Raw genomic sequence first — 19,537 nt, forward strand, 5'->3', positions numbered from 1 at the left:
GCCTCAGCTCCAAAGACAAATATAGACTCAAAGTGAAAAGGTGGAAAAAGATATTTCAAGCAAATGGCATTCAGAGAAAAGCAGGAGTAGCAGTACTAATATCAGATGAAATAGACTTCAAAATCAAAAAGGCAAAGAAAGATATTGAGGGACACTTCATAATGATAAAGGGAATCATGCGCCAAGAACACATAGCACTTATTAATACCTATGCTCCCAATCAGGGAGCTGCGAAATATGTGAAGCAATTACTAACAGAACTAAAGGGAGACACAGACCAAAATACTATTATAGTAGGGGACCTAAATATCCTACTGTGGGATACGGACAGATGATCCAAACAGAAAACAAATACAGAAATAACATCCTTAAATGAGACATTAGACCAACTGTACATAATTGACATTTACAGAGCCTTTCGTCCAAAAACAGCTGCTTATACATTCTTCTCTAGTGCACATGGGACATTCTCAAGAATTGACCATGTACTGGAACACAGAGATAATCTCAACAAATAGAAGAGAGTTGAAATCATACCAACCATATTCTCTGATCATAATGCTTTGAAACTAGAGATCAACTGTAAAAAGAAAGCAGGAAGAACCACAAATACATGAAGATTAAACAACTTGCTACTGAAGAGTAACTGGGTCAGAGAAGAAATAAAAAGAGAGATCAAGAAATACATAGAAACGAATGATAACGATAGTACAACATATCAAAACTTTTGGGACACAGCAAAAGCGGTCATAAGAGGAAAGTTTATATCATTACAGGCCTATCTCCAAAAAGAAGAACAAGCCCAAATAAACAACCTAATGCTTCATCTTAAAAAACTAGAAAAGGAACAACAAATGAAACCTAAAGTCAGCAGATGGAAAGAAGTAATCAAAATTAGAGCAGAAATAAATGAAATTGAAAAAAAAATAGAAAAAATAAATTCAACAAAGAGCTGGTTCTTTGAGAAGGTTAATAAAATTGACAAATCACTGGCTAGACTCGCTAGAGAAAAAAGAGAAAGGACACAAATAAACAAAATAAGGGATGAAGGAGGGTAAATTATCACTGACATTGCAGAAACACAAGGGATCATACAAGAATACTATGAAAAAACATATAACACCACATTTAATAACCTAGAAGAAATGAACCAGTACTTAAAAAAATACAACCTTCCTAGACTGAATCAAGATGAACTGGAAAATCTAAATAGACCAATCAGCAGTATAGAAATAGAAACAAATGGACTTCTGGAGATAAAAAACACACTGCAAGAGTTGAAAAATGAAATAGCAAGCTTGGGAAATAGAGTAGACAAAATGAAACCTACCAAAAAGTACAACTCTATGACCAGATGGCTTCAGGAGTGAATTCTACCAAACATTAAAGAAGATTTAATACCTATTCTCCTCAAACTCTTCCAAAAAATCAAAGAAGAGGCAATACTTCTCAACTCATTTTATGAGGCCAATATTACTCTGATACCAAAACCTGGTAAGGATAACACACACAAAAAATACTACAGACCAATATCTTTCATGAACACAAATGCAAAAATCCTAAAGAAGATACTAGTGAACCAAATACAGCAACACATTAAAAAGATTATATACCACGATCAAGTGGGCTTCATCCCAGGGGCACAGGGATGGTTCAACATACGCAAACGATTAATGTGATATACCACATAAACAGTTAAAAAATAAGAATCATATGATCATATCAATAGATGTAGAAAAAGCCTTGACAAGATACAGCATCCATTTATGATCAAAACACTTAACAAAATCAGTATAGAAGGAAAGTACCTTAACATAATAAAGGCCATATATGACAAGCCCTCAGCCAACATTATACTTGATGGTGAAAAACCAAAAACCTTCCCTCTAAGATCAGGAACAAGGCAAGTCTTTCCACTATCACCACTGTTATTCAGTATAGCATTGGTGGTCCTAGTGAGTGCAATCAGACAAGAGAAAGATATAAAAGGCATCCAAATAGGAAACGAAGAAGTCAAACTGTCACTATTTGTGGATGACATGCTTCTCTAAATAGAAAACCCTAAAGACTCCACAAGAACACTAGTAGAACCAATAAACAAATACAGTAAATTCTCAATACAAAATCAACGTTCAAAATTCCATAGCATTCCTATACTCTAATAATGAAGCGTCAGAAAAAGAAGTGGAAAAAAATAATTTCTTTTGCAATTGCAACAAAAAGAATAAAATACCTAGGAATAAATATAATGAAACACATGAAAGACCTATATAATGAAAACTATAAGGTCCTAGTAAAAGAAATCAAAGAATATACAAAGAAATGGAAAGATATTCCGTATTCTTGGATTGGAAGAATCATCATAGTTAAAATGACCGTATTACCTAAAGCATTATACAGATTTAATTCAATCCCCATCAAAATCCTATCGGCTTTTAAAAAAGAAATAGGACAAAAAATTATCAGATTTGTATGGAAGCACAAAAGACCTCAAATTGCCAAAGCCATCCTGAGAAAAAAAGAATGAGGCTGGAGGTATCACTCTACCCGACTTCAAATTATACTACAAAGTGACAATAATCAAAAGGGCATGGTCTTGGCAGCAAAACAGACATATGGACCATTGGAACATAATTGAGAGTCCAGAAGTAAATCCATATTTATATGGGCAAATAATAATAATAAAAAAGCCAAATACATACAGTGAAGAAAGGAAAGCCTCTTCAATAAAAGGTGCTGAGAAAACTGGAAAACCACTTGTAAAGGAATGAAACTAGACTGTTGTCTATCGCCACACACCAAAATTAACTCAAAATAGATTAGGACCCAAATATAAGACCTGAAGTAATAAAATGCATAGAAGAAAATATAAGAATGAAACTCAAGGACCTTGGACTTAAAGAAGATTTTATGAATTTGACCTCAAAGACAAGGGAAGTAAAAGCAAAAATAAAGGAATAGAACTACATCAAACTAAAAAGCTTCTGCTCAGCAAAAGAAATCATCAACAAGGTAAAGAGCCAACCATCTGAATGGGAAAATATATTTGCAAGTAATGCCTCTGATAAGGGCCTAATATCCAAAATATACAAAGAACTCATACAACTCAACAACAACAAAAAAGCAAATGATCCAATCAAAAAATGGGCAGAAGACATGAACGGACACTTCTCCCTAGAGGACATACAAATGGCCAACAAATATTTGAAAAGATGCTCAACATCGCTAGCTATTAGGAAAATGCAAATCAAAACCACAATGAGATATTATCTCACACCTGTTAGAATAGCTATAATCAACAGGACAAGAATAACATATGCTGGAGAGGATGTGGAATAGGAACCCTCATACACAGCTGGTGGAACTGCAAATTGGTACAGCCACTATGGAAAACAGTATGGAGGTTCCTCAAAATACTAAGAATTGATCTACCATATGATCCAGCAATCCCTCTACTAGATATTTACCCCCAAAGACTTGAAAACCCATATCTGAAAAGATATTTGCACACCGATATTCATAGCAGCATTATTCATAGTGACCAGGACGTGCAAGCAACCGAAGTGTCCTACAATAGGTGATTGTCTGAAGAAGCTGTGGTACACATATACAATGGAATATTACTCAGCCATAAGAAGAGATGAAATACTGCCATTTGCAACAATATCAATGGACCTCAAGATAATCATGCTAAGCAAAATAAGCCAGACAGAAAAAGTTGAAAATCACATGATATCACTTATATGTGGGATATAAACCTAAAAGCAGCGAATGAACAGGACAAACAGAGACTCATGGACATGGACTATAGACTAGTGTTTACCAGAGGGTAGGGGGTAGTGGAGGAGGGAGGAGGTAGACGGGGTAAAGGGGGTCAAATATACGGTAGCTGAAGAAAATGGACTTTGTATAGTAAACACACAATAGAATATATAATGTCAAATTACAATGTATATCTGAAAATTATATAATTGTATTAACCAATGTTACCCCAATAAACTTAATTAAAACAACCCCTCAAGGTTACATTATGTATGCTTATAAAATTCATTTATATTGATTTTATTTTTTATAATAAGCTTTATTTTTTAGAACAATTTTAGGTTTACAGAAACACTGAGAAGATAGTACAAAGAGTTCTTGTATCTCTTGCACCCAATTTTTGCTATTATTAATATATTACATTAGTATGATGCATTTGTTATATTAATGAACCCATACTTATAAGTTATTATTAACTAAAGTTCATACTTTATTCATATTACCATAGTTTTTAACCCAATGTCCTTTTTCTATCCAGAGTCCCATCTAGGTTACTATGTTAACTTTAGTTGTCGTATCTTCTTAAGCTCCTCTTGGTTGTGACAATTTCTCAGGTGTTTGTCGGTTTTGATGACTTTGACAGTTTTGAGGGGTATTTGTCAAAAGTTTTGTAGGCTGTCCTTCAGTTGGAATTTGTCTGATGTTTTCTCATGATTAAACTGGATGTACATGTTTGAGGGAGGAAGGCCAGAGGGGTAAAAGGGCTCTTTTCATTACATCATACCAAGGCTACACACTGTCAACATGAGTTATTACTTTTGATGTTGACCTTGATCATCTGGATGAGGTAGTGTTCGTCAGTTTTCTCTACTGTAAAGTTATCTTTTTCACATCTCTTTTCCAGTGTACTCTTTTCAAGGAAGTCACTTTGTGCAGCCCATATTTAAGGAGTAGGAAGTTGTAATTTATTTTATTGTACTTTACAAAAATATAGTTTATAATATACATTAACTATATATAGTTTGGATATAAAAATATAGCTGGTTTTTGATATAGCTGGACCTTGAAAATGAAAAAGGTCCTTCACCACCGATCATTTGAGAAGCACTCCTGAAAAATCTGCATAAGGGCACATGGAAGAAGCACTGGGATTGAGCCTAAGACATGTTGGCTCCAATTTCAGGTCTTTTCATTCCCCAGAGCCCAACTTGAGTGTCGATATTTTTGCAGAGCCAAGTTGATGGCTGTCTCTGTGATACCATAGACTACCCCATGAGAAGTGCTTCATGTCTTGGTGAGCTTGTCTGGGCTACTGTTTTAGGTCATGTTCAATGGCAAGCAGGTACTGAGTTCGAGATTTGCACACAGGAGATTTATTGGGAGTGAGGAAAACGATTGGGCAGGAGAAGTTGGAGTGCATTGCACTTCAAACAGGGGTCCTCACCAACCTCTTGAGGAGCGCTGGACCTGAGACGACCATTCGGAGTTGCTCTGAATTTAGGCAGAGAGATCAGGCCCACATTGACCAGGTATTAGATGCTGTCTATCTTTGAGAAGGGGGTGTAAGCTTGGAAGAGGCAGCTTCTTTAGCTCAAGGACATAATCTAGAAAGAGACTCAGCTGTGCCATCATCAGCCAAAACTCTAAGCCGCTGGGGGAATGAACTATTGGAGAGGTCTGGAAGACTCTCAGCTGAACTTGCTACAGATCCTGTTACTGTTTTTATTTTTATTTTTTGCTTCTGTATTGTGTTTTGATTCTAGGAATGGAGAGGTTGTTTGCTACACTCTCCCTTGCATTGTTAGCAGTCTCTAGTGCCTGAATGCTCTGATTGTACTTTGGGTATAGATGAAATAATCAAGGAAAGGGATGCTGGGAAGAGAGGCAATATGAGAAAGTTAGTGTGGGTGTAAGACATAAGGCAGAATATTTGTGTTTGTGTAACCTACCTTCTTCTGTGATTCATCCAGGCCTGTGCACCCTCATAATCAGCAGTCTTCAGTGAACTAAGTGTTGCTTTCTAAAGGCAAAAGGAAGCTGGAACTTCAGCAGTGAGGAAAGCAAATACGCCCAACAGTGATGAGTGCAAATGAACAAATAACCAGGGAGACCACACAGCGTGAAGCTGAGGAAAGATTGTTATAATTTCTTTTTTCAGAGGGAAGGAATATAAGTGGCAGAATTATTTTAATAGGTCAAGAATTTGTCTCTTGTGTCACGTGTCCCTCATGGAATCTCAAGCTTGTTCTTTCTCACTCATTTTGATTGGGAGTGGGACCAAAGACATTTTAATTATAGTATAGAAGATGGAATTTGAGAGCAGAGAAAATTTGGCAAAAGTGAATTCTTATATAAAAAACATGCTTCCTCTACTCGGCACCTTGTTTTCCTGACTCTGCCTGATGTGCATCTCTTTTGTTCATTGCAGTTTGAATTCATACATGAGCCTTTTCTTTCAGCTTCACCCTGGATTGGAGGATACTTGGTATGAATGAGCTCATCCTGGCTGTTACGAGAATCTTATACTTAGACAAAAGAACTCAAAAAAAAAGAAAAAGGTTTTTCCCCTCAATAAGCTTTTTCCACCAGGAGCCTCAGGATTTGTCACCCACTGTTTAGATTATATGAAGCTATGGGGCAAGCAAGGGTTAAAGGATTTAGAAAGCATTGAAATGGATATTTTCCCCTATGAGATAGCAGAAGTTTGAATGTGAACCATCATTTTTGCATAATAACCACATACATGTAATAATAGCTAAAACTGAATTCTTCTTAAGTGCTGAACACTGTGTTAAGCACTTTATATGCATTATTTCATTTTATGTCCGTAAGGATTCAGTGATGTGGATATTATTATGAACCCTCCCTGCCCCCCTCCCAAGACAGATGAAACTAAGACTTAGAGAAGTTAGGTAAGTTTCCTAAGTATGAAGATGGGATTCATATCTAGGTGCTGACCTCTTTGCAACACTTCCTATAGTGCTTACAGGATTGGGAAGGGGGTGTGGTTTGAACAGGAAAACAGGAAACATGCTCAGACTGGCTTCCTAAGGAAAAGGCATTGTGAGGAGTACCCTGCTGTAAGCTCCTTCTTGTAGCTCAGAACATTTTCTTTTAGTCTTAAAAGAAGAGACCAAAGAGACAATTGAGATCTTAGAGTCAGGACCTTAAGACTGAATTTGGCAACTCTGCTACTGGTTTGAGAGTTTGTGGCATGAAGGTGGTGGTTGAAGCCATAGGTGTGGATAAGATTGTCCAAAGAAAGAAGGAGGTTAAAGGGTTCAGGCTGGATTCTTGGAAACAAACATTTAAGGAGAGTGTAGAGGAAGACCAGCCAATAGGAAGAACAAGAGAAATAGTCAAGGTCAAGAGTCAAAGTCAAGAATGAAGTCATACAGGACAGGATGGTGTCTGATCATCCAGGATAGGGTGGTATGTGGTCATCCAGGATATGGTGGTGTGAGGTCATTCAGGACAGGGTGGTATGTAGTCATCCAGGATAGGGTGGTGTGAGGTCATTCAGGACAGAGTGGTATGCAGTCATCCAGGGCATGCAGTCATCCAGGGCAAGATGGCATGTGGTCATGCAGGAAAGGGTGGGGCAGTGTCATCCAGGAGAGAGGGGCCATCGAGGTGAGATGATATAAAGCTATGAGATTAGGTGACATCTTGTCTTCTAAGAGAGGATAGAAAGAAGGAAAGATAGAAGGAAATGCAGATACATTAGAAAGGAGAGAGAAGACAAAGTGAAGAAAGGTCATGCCAGAACCTATATATTCTTAAGGAAGTAGAAGGCTCTTTAGGATTTTCTGGCTCAATTCCTTTCTTTTCAAAGTATCCCATTAACAGTTTCTCTCATACAATGCTCAAGAGGAAGCACCTCAACTCAAAGATAACCCAACACAGACCATGCCAACATTGTGACACCTTGACAGGGAGAGGTGCACCTGAGTTCACTGCTAGGCCACTGGTGACAGAGAGTGTGGTTACACCACTGCCAGCTCTCATGTGGCTCTGTTGAGTGGGTTTTCATTCCTTGATGATCATTTCTAAACTTTTTGGAAAAACTAACTGGGTAGTTTCACCTTTTGTCCACTGCCTTAGATAATGTTCATTTCTATCCGAGTTCGGGTTCAAGTATTTTCTGGCTGCCTCTTGCCAGTGGAGTATCCTGGGACAGGTGGCATATGGACACTCAGTCCACTTTTCTTTTTACTGAGAACTTTGGGCTGAGATCAACTCTTGTGACTGATAAAGTGGTCGAGAGTTGGCAAATTCAGGATAAATACTGTCTAAAATCAGATTCTTATGAGACATTCAAGATCTGTGCTTTCTGGATGCTCATCTCCCTTAAAGGTCTTCCTTGCTCTTCAAAGTTCTGTTGCCTTCCAGGACCTTCCTGCTTCATTTATGTGACCATTAGTTGAATATTCTGACCTTTAAAAAGATATGAAACTCTTAAGTCAATGAGCACCAAAGTTCCTCATTTTATGGAGGAAGAGACTGAGATTCAGAGAGAACTGAATTGTCCAAAGTTACAACCCAGGTCTTCTAGTCCCTAGTCCAGGGCTTTTTACGTACTACATAATCATGCAATAAAGGGTAGTTTACTACAGAAATGTAAAGGGAAAGAATGGCAGCCTTTCCCATAATTTTCACCAGATTTGTATCTCTCACTCCCAGTAATTCAGGATATAATCGACTTTGTCCAGAGAAAGGTAACCTAGCTCATCCCGATGGCTAAAACCAACTCAATCTCTGAATCTTTTGTATTTACAATGTGCTTCTTAAGAGTTTTAAAATTTGTGAACAAAGCTCTTTTATTTCCGACAGCTAGAGATATACCAATAAGACATCAATCTTGGAGACATTTGACTTAAATTTGGACCAAATAATAAATATTAGTCTAAGATATTTTCCTGGAAGCAGGGATTTAGTGAAGATGGGAAGAGGTTATGGTAGTGTCTCATGGTAGTTGGGTGTTTTGCATACTCTGCTGTAAGTTTATAACAACACTGGGGATTATTCCACTTTACAGCCAGGAAACTGGGTCACAAAGAAATTAAGTAATTAACCTAGGCTCCTATGGTTAATTATGTTAATTAAGTGTCATTACTGGATTTCAGATCGTGGTATATCTGGCTATATTGCCTGTGCTCTTTCTACTACACAGTGGTACTCTAACTTGACATAAAAATTTCATGAGAAAGTTGTTTAAAAAGTTGATTCCACATAATCCAGGAGTTCTAATTCAGCAAGACTGAGGCAGGGTCAGGAATCTTATTTTTCAAATGTGTCGAGTGATTCTGGTATATGGCTTTTGGGAAATAATGGAGGAGAAAACAAGAAAGTGGACAGTGGGTTTAGATGGCAGATTGCCCTTTGATAGTCTAGGGTGAGGCCAGCTGCCTTCCAGGGGCTTACAGCCTCTCTAAACCTTGCTGGTATCCTCCAATGACAAAGGAGGAATTCTCCACAAGCTCTGCTAGAGGAACTTGCACTAATACAAGGCTTCTCAGCTTGGAAATCCAAAGTTGGTCCAGAAGTTCTTGTCAGAAAGGTAATTCTCTGTTGTTTTTCTTCACAGGAGGGAGTACTTACAACCACACTCTAAGCCTGGAGCTAGAATCTTCCTTGTCCCTGTGTTCTGTATGTCCGGCACAAGTGGCTGGTCCATGATGAGTACTCAGTATTAACAGGGTCAAGAAGGTGGTGGGTATGCCAGTGGTCATTCCTGGTGGGTTAGGGCTGAGGGCTTACATTTTTAATTATCTCCTGTTTGGAGGCTATATACTTTGTTTTGGGGGCCACCCCTCTGGCATATACCTCTGAGGAGGGCATAGTTGAGGGTCCAGAAATAGCCAGTTTTTTAAGGTACATAGTGATGAGTATGTGTGATAGCTTTTTTCCTTCATAATATTTTAAAAGTTGAATCTCATTTACTTGTGGGAAAGTACTGTGGAGATTAAATTTTAACCTAGCCAGCCTGTAATTATTTCTTTACTTGGACTGATTGCTGATATTTCAGGTGGCTCCCTCCCAATTCAGAGTCAGCAGCGAGTATCATTCACTTGCCTTCTAGTATTTCTCTGAGATTGTTAGCATGAGATGAACAATCAGGAGAGTCCAAGAGCCTGCAGCTTAATAAAAAATCTCGTATTCTGGTTTGGAGATGGCATCACATGTTCCAGAGGTTTAAGTTCCCATGCCTACAGAGAGCTCAAGTGAAGGCCTCTGATGATTTTCAATAATGCGATTCCATGTTTTATAGAATTCCATGCTTGCCCCCACTCTGAGCTGTGTACTACCTTTAAAGTAAAGCATATATGCAGAGGAGACATAATAACTTGTCAAGTTGATATTTAAATTTTTATTATTTATATGAGTTCCAGGTCCTCCTCCTAGTCCATGTTGTCCAGAAAACTTAAAAAGGTCCAGACACAAATTAGTGGAAGAGGTGGATGTGAGAAGAATGAAGTTGTTAGTAGCTACAGGGAACTGACAGGGCCATGCTCTCCCCTACGAGGTAATAGTTACGTTTTAGCAAAATGGAGGCTCTGAGGAGACTGAACTTTTGGCTTCTTCCTTCTCTCTCTCCTTTCTTCTTTCCTTCTTTCTTTCTTCCCTCCTCCTCTCATTTCTTCTTTCTTCCTTTGATAAACACTTTTTAAGCTCCCCCTTCCCCATATTCCAGCCACTGCATTAGGCCCTGATAATACAAAGAAGCAAAAGATATGGTTTTTGCATTTTAGGAGCTTAAGGCTCACTGGAGTTCATATTTGTCAAGGTGGAGGCGTGAATGGAGTGCAAATTTTCTGAGCCTGAGAGTTTAGAAAGCTGCTCTGATGCAGAATCAAGTGAGCAGTGGTGCTTGAGTGCAGCTCTTTTGTATCAAATGCCCCCCTCCCTTCAGCCTCCTGTCTATCCAAACATTTCCTAATTTATATCAGAACTGATTCTTGGTTAAGAGGAGTGTGGTGGGGATGGAGGCTCAAAAATGTCTCAGAGTCACTTTGTCAGTGTCACTTTTCTTGGGGAAAATTGGACCGTGATTGCTATACAGTCAAAACAGCTACAACTCTGAGTGTTTGTGGGTTTGAGGATGTGTAGCCACTACTTCTATAACTTGGCTACTGATAGCTTGTGGTGATAAGGACAAAGAGAGAAGAAACCTTCACGTTAGAGAAATGAAATATTTATAATGAAAGAACACTTATAACATTTCTAAGAAATATCCAGATAAGTGAAATATTTAGTAAACCATCTGCTAGCTTGGTCCACACAATACCCATTTGTTCATTCATTCATTCATCCACTCTTCCATTGTGGTGGGCACTAGGTCAGGAGTTGGGTGTACACAAGCTGCAGGCCCTGCTCAGTCTGGCAAGAGAATAAAACTGATGTTTCCAAACAGTGCATCTGAATGTCTTGGCATCATTAAAAAAGGATCTATGGCTGCATATGTCTCGTGGGTAGAGTAGAGGGCTCTTGGCATTTAGTCGTGTTAAAAATAGTTTCCAAAATCATTCTACCAGCACTTCATAGCTGTAAAATCCATTATAAAGTTAAAAGAAAAAAATCAGAGAAGCAACTATTGAAATGGAGAGTATTTTAGCGGAAAAATTTGGACATAAAATATCCTCAAATTTTCAACTTGGGACCACTTTGTCTCAAAGGAGGTTTAAAAAAATCTTAAAAATAATAGGAGCTTCAAAGCAGGTGGTCACTTATTATATTCGGGGCTAAAGGAAAGCTGAAACTTATATTTCGTGATTTTTAAAAGTTCAGCTAAAAGACATTATTTTGGATGAAAAAAGTCTATTTGTTCCTCAACTCTAGTCACCTCAAAGCAGGGTATTGCTTCTGCTACCATCTACCAATGCAAACGAGTTTCCAAGCATGGGTTGAGACCAAGCATGGACAATTTCAGTCTGAAATGATTACTTTCTGGAATTTTCAGTGAGTGGAAACAGTCAAGTAGAGGTGTGGATCTTGCTACCTGGATCAATAACTTTAGCTAGTTAAGATTCCTGCCAAGGAAAGGCAAGGATGATCAAATTTCATAGACCTAACAAACCACTGGAAACTTCTTGCACACGTGTGTGTGTTCAAGGACTACTTTTTTCTGATTTATAGAAACCAAAGCGCTCGTTGGAATACGAATAATAGCTAACATTTATTTGTCATTTATTATGCTGGCCCCTATGCCAAGTACTTTATATACGCTGACTCATTTAATCCTAACAACAATCTATAAGCAGGTACTATTGTTTTTCCTACTTAACAGGTGAGAACATTGAGGAACAAAAAGACTAAATTGCAGAGTAGGATCAATATGTCATTCACTAAGAAAATGAGTCAAGGTCCATGTATGTGAATAAATGTGAACATGCTTACTACCTTGTCCTTTTGTTTTTCCCCTCAAGTTTGGTGTGTTTTCTCTGTGTTTAATGGATATTAGTAACTTTTAGTCCTTTGAAGAAAAGTCAAAATTTGAATTCAGAAGAGAATTTTGAAACCACAACATGAATTCAAGAACCTAAAATAAAATCCTACTTCCTGAATAGGATATTAAGAGCTTGGAAAAATCCATTGCTTTACACTTTAATAGAGTTTGTTCTTAGGGGGACTTTCTAAGCACCCCTTACACTTCCTTCTCAGATAAAAGGTAGAAAGATGCAACCAACTGACTCATTCTAAGTGAATAACACAATTACCTACTCTTTCTTGTAAGCCTAAACTTTCAGCAATTTCTCTTCCTGAAATGTTTGGTTTTCTCCAACTTGGCATCCCATTGCTCATTTCTAGTGAGCCTCTCTCCTGTGCTGAGGAAGATTTCTGGACTGTTCTCTGACTGTGGTGTCCAATTTGTCCTTGGTCGATGCCTTAGTTCCTGCAGTTTCCTCTTGCGTCTTCCAGCTTATGGACCACTCTTCTGAATGATTACAAATTGAGCTGTTAATCACTACACTCTATTGCTGTATCGGTTCTGGTCACAGGAGTACCTCCCAGAAAGCCCTCGGAGCCTGGACCTGCATAAAGAAAGTCTGTGAAGCTTCTGGTTCTGGCACCATGCCACAGAACCTTGGTGAATCATACAAATTCTCCACAGCTCAAAGAAGGCACTTTGTAAATGACAGAGTATCAATTAAATGCCAGAAGAGTGTCAAGATTCTATTTTACACTTATGGGTGGGAGTCTTACTTAGTTGTGATTGTCAACCCCTAGTTAGCCATCATCCCCAGAAATGTGCCTGAGATACATGCCCCTTGACGTGCTTTGAGCCTTAGGGAACATGTGTCAGAAGCCAGAATTAAACAGTATCAGCTGGACAAACACATTTCAGTTGCTAAGGCTGTTGGAAATTACCACTATGTTACATTTCACTTTAAACTCCTCACCTCGAAATGAAGCAAAGTCACGACGGAGAATTGGATGGGTTTTCCCTTGGCCACAGAATCAAGCAGTGGTGTAAACGGAAGGAGAATAATCATATGTGTTAAAGGCCGTCACCATTTGCCAAACCGTGGTCTTTTAAAAAAGTGTATGTATATTGCACGAAGACTTGGCATTATAAAAAGGATCTTGTAAGTGCCATAGTCTTTTATCCAGAACGTTATTAAGAACTTTTTTTTTTTTTGTTAAAAATCAAGATGCCTTAGAAATCACATAAAATTTTAAAAGGCTCTACCTTTCCACATAGCCTTTTCAAGGGCACCTCAGGAGAGGTGGTACAATTCTCAAACAGTTGGAGAGCTCGGAGGAGGAGCACTCCTCTGCCAGTTTGTCCCCAGAATGGCCCAGGGCAGCCATTTACCACCTTGTTTTGGTTATTTCAGCTGCAGTTAGGCGTTCTCCTTCAAACACACCTGGACTGTTTTGAGGACAGGCAGAAGGGGAAGTGGTTCTATGAGCTGCGGACAGTGGGCTCCCACAGCCCCATGTGCATCTCTGTTGGAACTCAAGATCTCTCCTAAAACTTTCTGGGTTTTGTGTAAATTATCTTCTAGACTATGAACTTAAGTACAGGATCAGCCTCATATTTATTCATCAGCGCAGTTCTCTTTGTTCAACTCAATTCAGTGCAAATGGGATCATCTCATTTTGTTGGCCTTAAGCAATCTGACCTCCTGTCCACCACTTCTTTGCTTGCCTTTTCTTATCTGCAAACATAGAGTCTTTTAAAATTTTTCCTAGATGTACTTCTTTTCATACTCAACAGACACTTCGCCATTCTAGGGTGCTGTAATTGGGCTAATAAATCATATGTCCTTCCCCACCCTCTGTCATTTCATTTACCCGCTTCCTGGTTTCCTTATCTTGATCTTGTCTTTTCAGTTTTTATCTTTTCCAAGTGGAGAGCACCTACCATTTTGTCTGCCATGCACTACCATCCCTTAAATGTTCTCTCTTGGATGCTCTTCTGTATCTTTTGTATTGTCCAAATTCTAACAGCAAGACTGCGGGCCCAGGTTGTAAAAGCATACATTTCCCTCCTTTATCTCCATATGGTCATTTTAATTTGACTTTTCCTTACTATCAGCACTTTTGGTTGAAAGACCTGAAAATCTCTGATTTTGCCCTCTCCCAAGATTCTCTTTTTTGCTCATGGAGAACCAACTGAAGCTCTTAACCAGGAATTTTCTGGCTTACTGCTATTGTTTTTTTTATTCAGTAAATATTTCTGGAGCCCTTTCTTTATGTAAGACAATATCTGAGGTGCTGGGAAAACAAAGAAGAACAAGACACAGGCTGTGTCTAGGAGGGGCTTGCAGGCTGGTGCAGAACACAGATATGATGCATCTTATACGCTGATGAATACTAGTATAGTGGGGTAGAGCTGGAAGAGGGTCGTATGTGGTGCTCATACCAGAGAATGGACTACTTAATTCAGCCAGAGGAGGAGTGTCAGGGAAAGTGTCACCAAAAAGTCCGAGTTGAGCTGAGTTCTGAAGCATGAGAAGGTGTTCACTAGGCAATGTCAGCCAGGGCATTTATGGCAGAAGGAGCAACACAGGCAGAGGCTCAGAAGTATGAAAGATGGTTGACTATGTCCAATCTGTTTATGAACCCTGTCAGATCAGATAATCTTGCTTTTATGCATTTCTTGCCAGCCCTGCAAGCAGAACATGCTTTCAGTAGGTTATCAGCAAAGGTCAAATCCTGTATGACTGGTGTGACGGGCTGGAGGGCTGGGATAGGGAAGGGTGAGTCATGTCAAAGTTTTGTGTGCTGAGACAAAGCTCTTAAAGGAGCCCTGGGGTTTTGCAGAGCAGAAAGTGCTTAAAGGCACATTATGCAGCCAACGGTGAGCCAGTAAATGGTTGCACTGGGGCCAATACTGGGACATTTTGGCAGCCCTCTTTATTGGGCTTGGGGCTCTCTGGCTATCCAATATCTTTGTGACTCTCCTTACGAATGCCCATGAGGGGTTAGGGTGAAAATATAGAGCTTTTAAGCATTTTAATGTGATTTCAATTGCATTTTAATTTTTAATAAAACTTTTAATAAAGTTCTACTTTAAGAGACACAGGGATCAAAAGATTCCATTTAATAGGGAGTCCAATATATTACAGTACTGGGAGATAGATGGGTTTAACAAGACTGTGGTACATCTCTTTCAAGTAAATGCAATAAATCGTTTTGTTGGAATGGGAAAAAAGAGAAGGTGCATACATGCATGCATATATCTTTTTATTTTTCTGTGTAGCCAGTAATTTCACTCTTTGGAAGTAATTGCTGAGCTTTTGGCATCTTTGACTAATACCCTTCTCATATGATAGCTACACTGTTCCAAAGACAGTACAGACATCTGAGCCAAACATTTTTCTGTTTCGTTTGCAAGAAATTGAACTGACAGATATACCTGTCTATTTTGGTTCCAAGAAAATGTCTTGTTAGAAATGTGTGAAAATATATTATATGACAGTCACTGAAAATGTCTCAGATGCAGCAATAAATTGATTGTGGTTTTTGGACCAGATGTGCACCATGTTTAGAATTTATTGTGCTTCTCCATATTCTAGCTTGGTTCTTAAGTAAATAGAAAAAAGTGCTTTGCTTTTCAATGAAACTCCTTATGTGAATGGATGGCATTTTTTCCAGTGACAGGAAATTATAGGAATCATGCAAATTGGAGATATTCACTCTCCTCACGCCCACTGTGTAGTTGATGGGACTCAAACTAAGGGCTCGTTGTTTTGTTCTGACTCTAAGAGTGAGACTTACCCAGCAAATGCCCACAGCTTAACTGTGCAGCACTTTTGTGCTCACACAGAAACTAGAGAAATGCGCTTCTTATCTGATCATAGTATTTAAATTCCTGCCTGTGATTTAATGTGTGATAGGAACTGATCAGAGCTCAGTTAGTTAAAAGGCTGAGGGAGACATGTTTTTATTACATATTCCTGCACTACTCAATTCAGCCTTTTCTGAAGGTGTTAGAAAGGACATTGTTTTCCTATGTGTTCAATAAAATTTCTTTCTAATCATAGAAATGGTCTGTGTGTTATGACTGGTCTTTTTTTTTTTTAATGCTATCTCAGTTTCTGTTTCAATTCTAGCAGCACATGGTCTTGAATGGTTAAAGATCTGTCTCATTTCCTTGCCAACTGAGATTATATTTCCAGCTTTTTGTTAATTCTGGGCACTTCAACAGTTGCTACTGATCACTTCCCACATGTGTGTCTTTAGGCGTTCCATGGACCGGGAACCAGTGTAGGCTATGGTCCTGCCCTCAGTAAAGCAGTAAGACAGTTCATGAAGAGCAAGAGGCCAAGAGCTTCACAGGCAAGATCTTATTTAATGCTCATGGCCACCCTCAATGTAGCAAGGGGGTGGGCTGGGGTGGGGATGTTTATTTCTTCATTTTACGAATAATGAAACTAGGCCTCACATTGCTCAGAAATAAGGCTCCAGAGCCAAGAGCTGCTTGACTTCAGAGCCCACGCCCTCCCTCCAGCTCACTGTCTGGCTGGCTGGAGGGTTAAAACATTACAATGAACACAAGTCTACAAAAATCTTGAACAAAGGCTAACATAGGTGCTATAGCAGTAAAATACCACACGGGTTTGGGAAGGGTCACTGTGCACCCTGTAGTCAGTAAAGGCTTCCTGGAGTAGCACCTGAGCTGTATTTGGGAGCCCGGAAAGAGGTCAGAAATGACAAGCACAAAGGCATTGAGGGGATGAGCTTGCAGCATTGGCAGGCCCACCAGATAGCCAGGGGCAGGTCTGTGGAGCTGGGGTACAGTGGTAAAGCAGGAGAAGGCAGGATGGGGACAGATGATGGAGGATCCTGGATGCAGAATTGTGTATTTAGAGCCTTGTGAGAAACTGTGTGTGTGTGTGTGTGTGTGTGTGTGTGTGTGTGTGTTTCCACATGTGCCAGAGAAGGTTTTTGAATGTGGAAGAAAAGTGCCATGTTTTTAAAAGTTGCAACCCTTAAGGGCTATACGATGTTGAATTTTCTCTTTGCAGCAAGACAAAGTGGTGTTTTAATAATGAGGAAGATGTCATGTTTCTTTTTCCCATCGGGAAATAAAATAAGTCAATCTCTTTGCTGGACTGAAAGTGTCTGAGAATTGTTGGCAAAATGAACAGATTCCCTTTGAGTTTTCAAGAGAGAAAGAGGAAACGGGGGGCGGGGGCAGTGGTGGTGGGGAGTGCAGACCACCATAGTCTGACAGTTTCTCTGATTTTCTGGAGATGCCTGGAAACTAAGAGACAGATAAAAATATAAATCCAGAGGGAAAGCCTGATGAGCCCAGAGAACATGCAGGTCAGCTCTTTGGAGCTGGGGTAAGAACTGGCATTTGGGAGGGGCTTATCTTCTTTACCAGAGAGTATAACCTTTTTAATGTTTCCAGCAAATACTGTTTGTTCCAGGCACTGCAGCATAAAGCATGAAGGCATAAAGTAAAAATTTTCTCCTTTTTTACTTCTTGTTTATAGGGAGATACAGAACAATATTTTCTATAATTTTAAGTGATTATGACATGATAATGATGTGATTTTTATAATTGGGAAGAAGAAAAACTATAAGATGTAATGAGTGACATTTTTATAATCACAGATGCCTATCTATTGATAAGAACCCAGTTTCAAACATGGAATCTAAATTTAAGAGAAAAGAGCACATCAAATTCACACTACATTTTTCTGGTGGAAAAATGAAAGGAAGTAAGGGAATTTTGTCAAATGTTTGAGAATCGATATGAAATTTTCACGTGTGTACATAATCATTCATGTGGCAGAGGATAGACTGAATGCAAGGGATACGAAGAGTGACTCTAAGGATCTTGCAATCTATTAAGGGAGGCAGAGCAATGTGTATACAAAGCGATTGGTGCTAAACATTCAAAGAGTAGTGGGACTGTGGAAGAGTGATTCACACAGACTGGGTAGGCTAGGGAAGGCACTGTGGAGAACACGACGGCTGAGTGGGTTTTGCAGTATTGATAGAAGTTCATATAGAGAAGAGAGAGGTGAATAAAAGAGAATGGTGAAGAACATTATAAGCAGAGAAATATAAAAATAAAAACTCAAGCATGTTAAAGTGTACCGCCTACTTAGGGAACTAACAATAGGCCAGCGGTGGTGGTGTATGACATGGAAAAAAAGGAATAATAAGAAATGGGGTTGTAAGGATGGATTAGAGACAGATGATATCAGCTTTTAATATCTTGCTAAGAAGTTTGAACTTTGTTCCTTAGACTTAGTGTTTCTCAGGTTTTGTTTTGTGTGCTGCATGTTTTTTGAAATACTAGTCTTGCAAGATACCCTGGAAAAAAAGAGTCCTATGATTATAAGATTGGGAGACATGAAGTAAATATGGGTTCTTCCTCTTGGAAACGCACAACATTTTCACTACACTAATGCATCTTGGCATTGTAAAAGCCCTGAGAATTACTGAAAAACATCAACAACACAACCAAATGGTCTAATTTTGTTTTACCCATTGCTTCCTAAATTTATTTATTGCACGTTCCCCTTTTCATGTAATACCTCTTCAGATTCCCTGATATTAGTATTTCCCAAACCTAGATTGTAAAATGCCACTGGAGAACCACTGAGTTTTGGAGCCAGAGGGGAATTTAATCTGGAATACATTGAAGAAAAGGAACTGGTGCCAGTGTAGAGCCTGGAAGGGTGGTAGACCCAATACTGGTACAGAACAGAGAAAACTGCACCTAATGCTAGCAAGTTCTCCGTAATCGAATTTACTTTGTGCTGTAATTTCCATCTCCATCACTGACCTGTGAATTCCCTGTCTTAGTTATTTTGCATCTCATGCCCAACACACAGTAGATTCTGAATAAATCTATGCTGATTGAATCAAGAGAAGAATGACCTACTGTAGTTGTTTGGTTAAGAGATCCTGATGAAGGTATGAGACTCTAAGGGAAGCTTAGAAAAGTCAAGATTCTTTGAGGCTAGAAAATAAGTAAAAGCAAATGCTTAAGTCAGGTTTAGTCATTGCTCTCACTTTTGATACTGACTCGGAGAAAGCATTACGAGTAATTTTTGTTATTTTTATTGAATGTGGTATTTCAAGTACCTTCTGTAAAACACCAGTAAGTTCTTTTGCCCACATTGAGAAGTTTTCCTACTCTTATTAGAAAACAAAATATAAGAAGGAAAGTTCTATTTAATGCATTTACCAAGATGGAGAAGTGTCTTAGGGAAGATAAATTATGAGACTTTGATATGGACTAACAGTTATTTTAGCAGCTAAAGGAAAATTCTCATTTTTTAATGATAAAATACTTTTAAAA

This window comes from Pteropus medius, unplaced genomic scaffold (genome assembly GCF_902729225.1).
Source record: "Pteropus medius unplaced genomic scaffold, Ma_sr-lr_union100, whole genome shotgun sequence".
NCBI lineage: Eukaryota > Metazoa > Chordata > Mammalia > Chiroptera > Pteropodidae > Pteropus > Pteropus medius.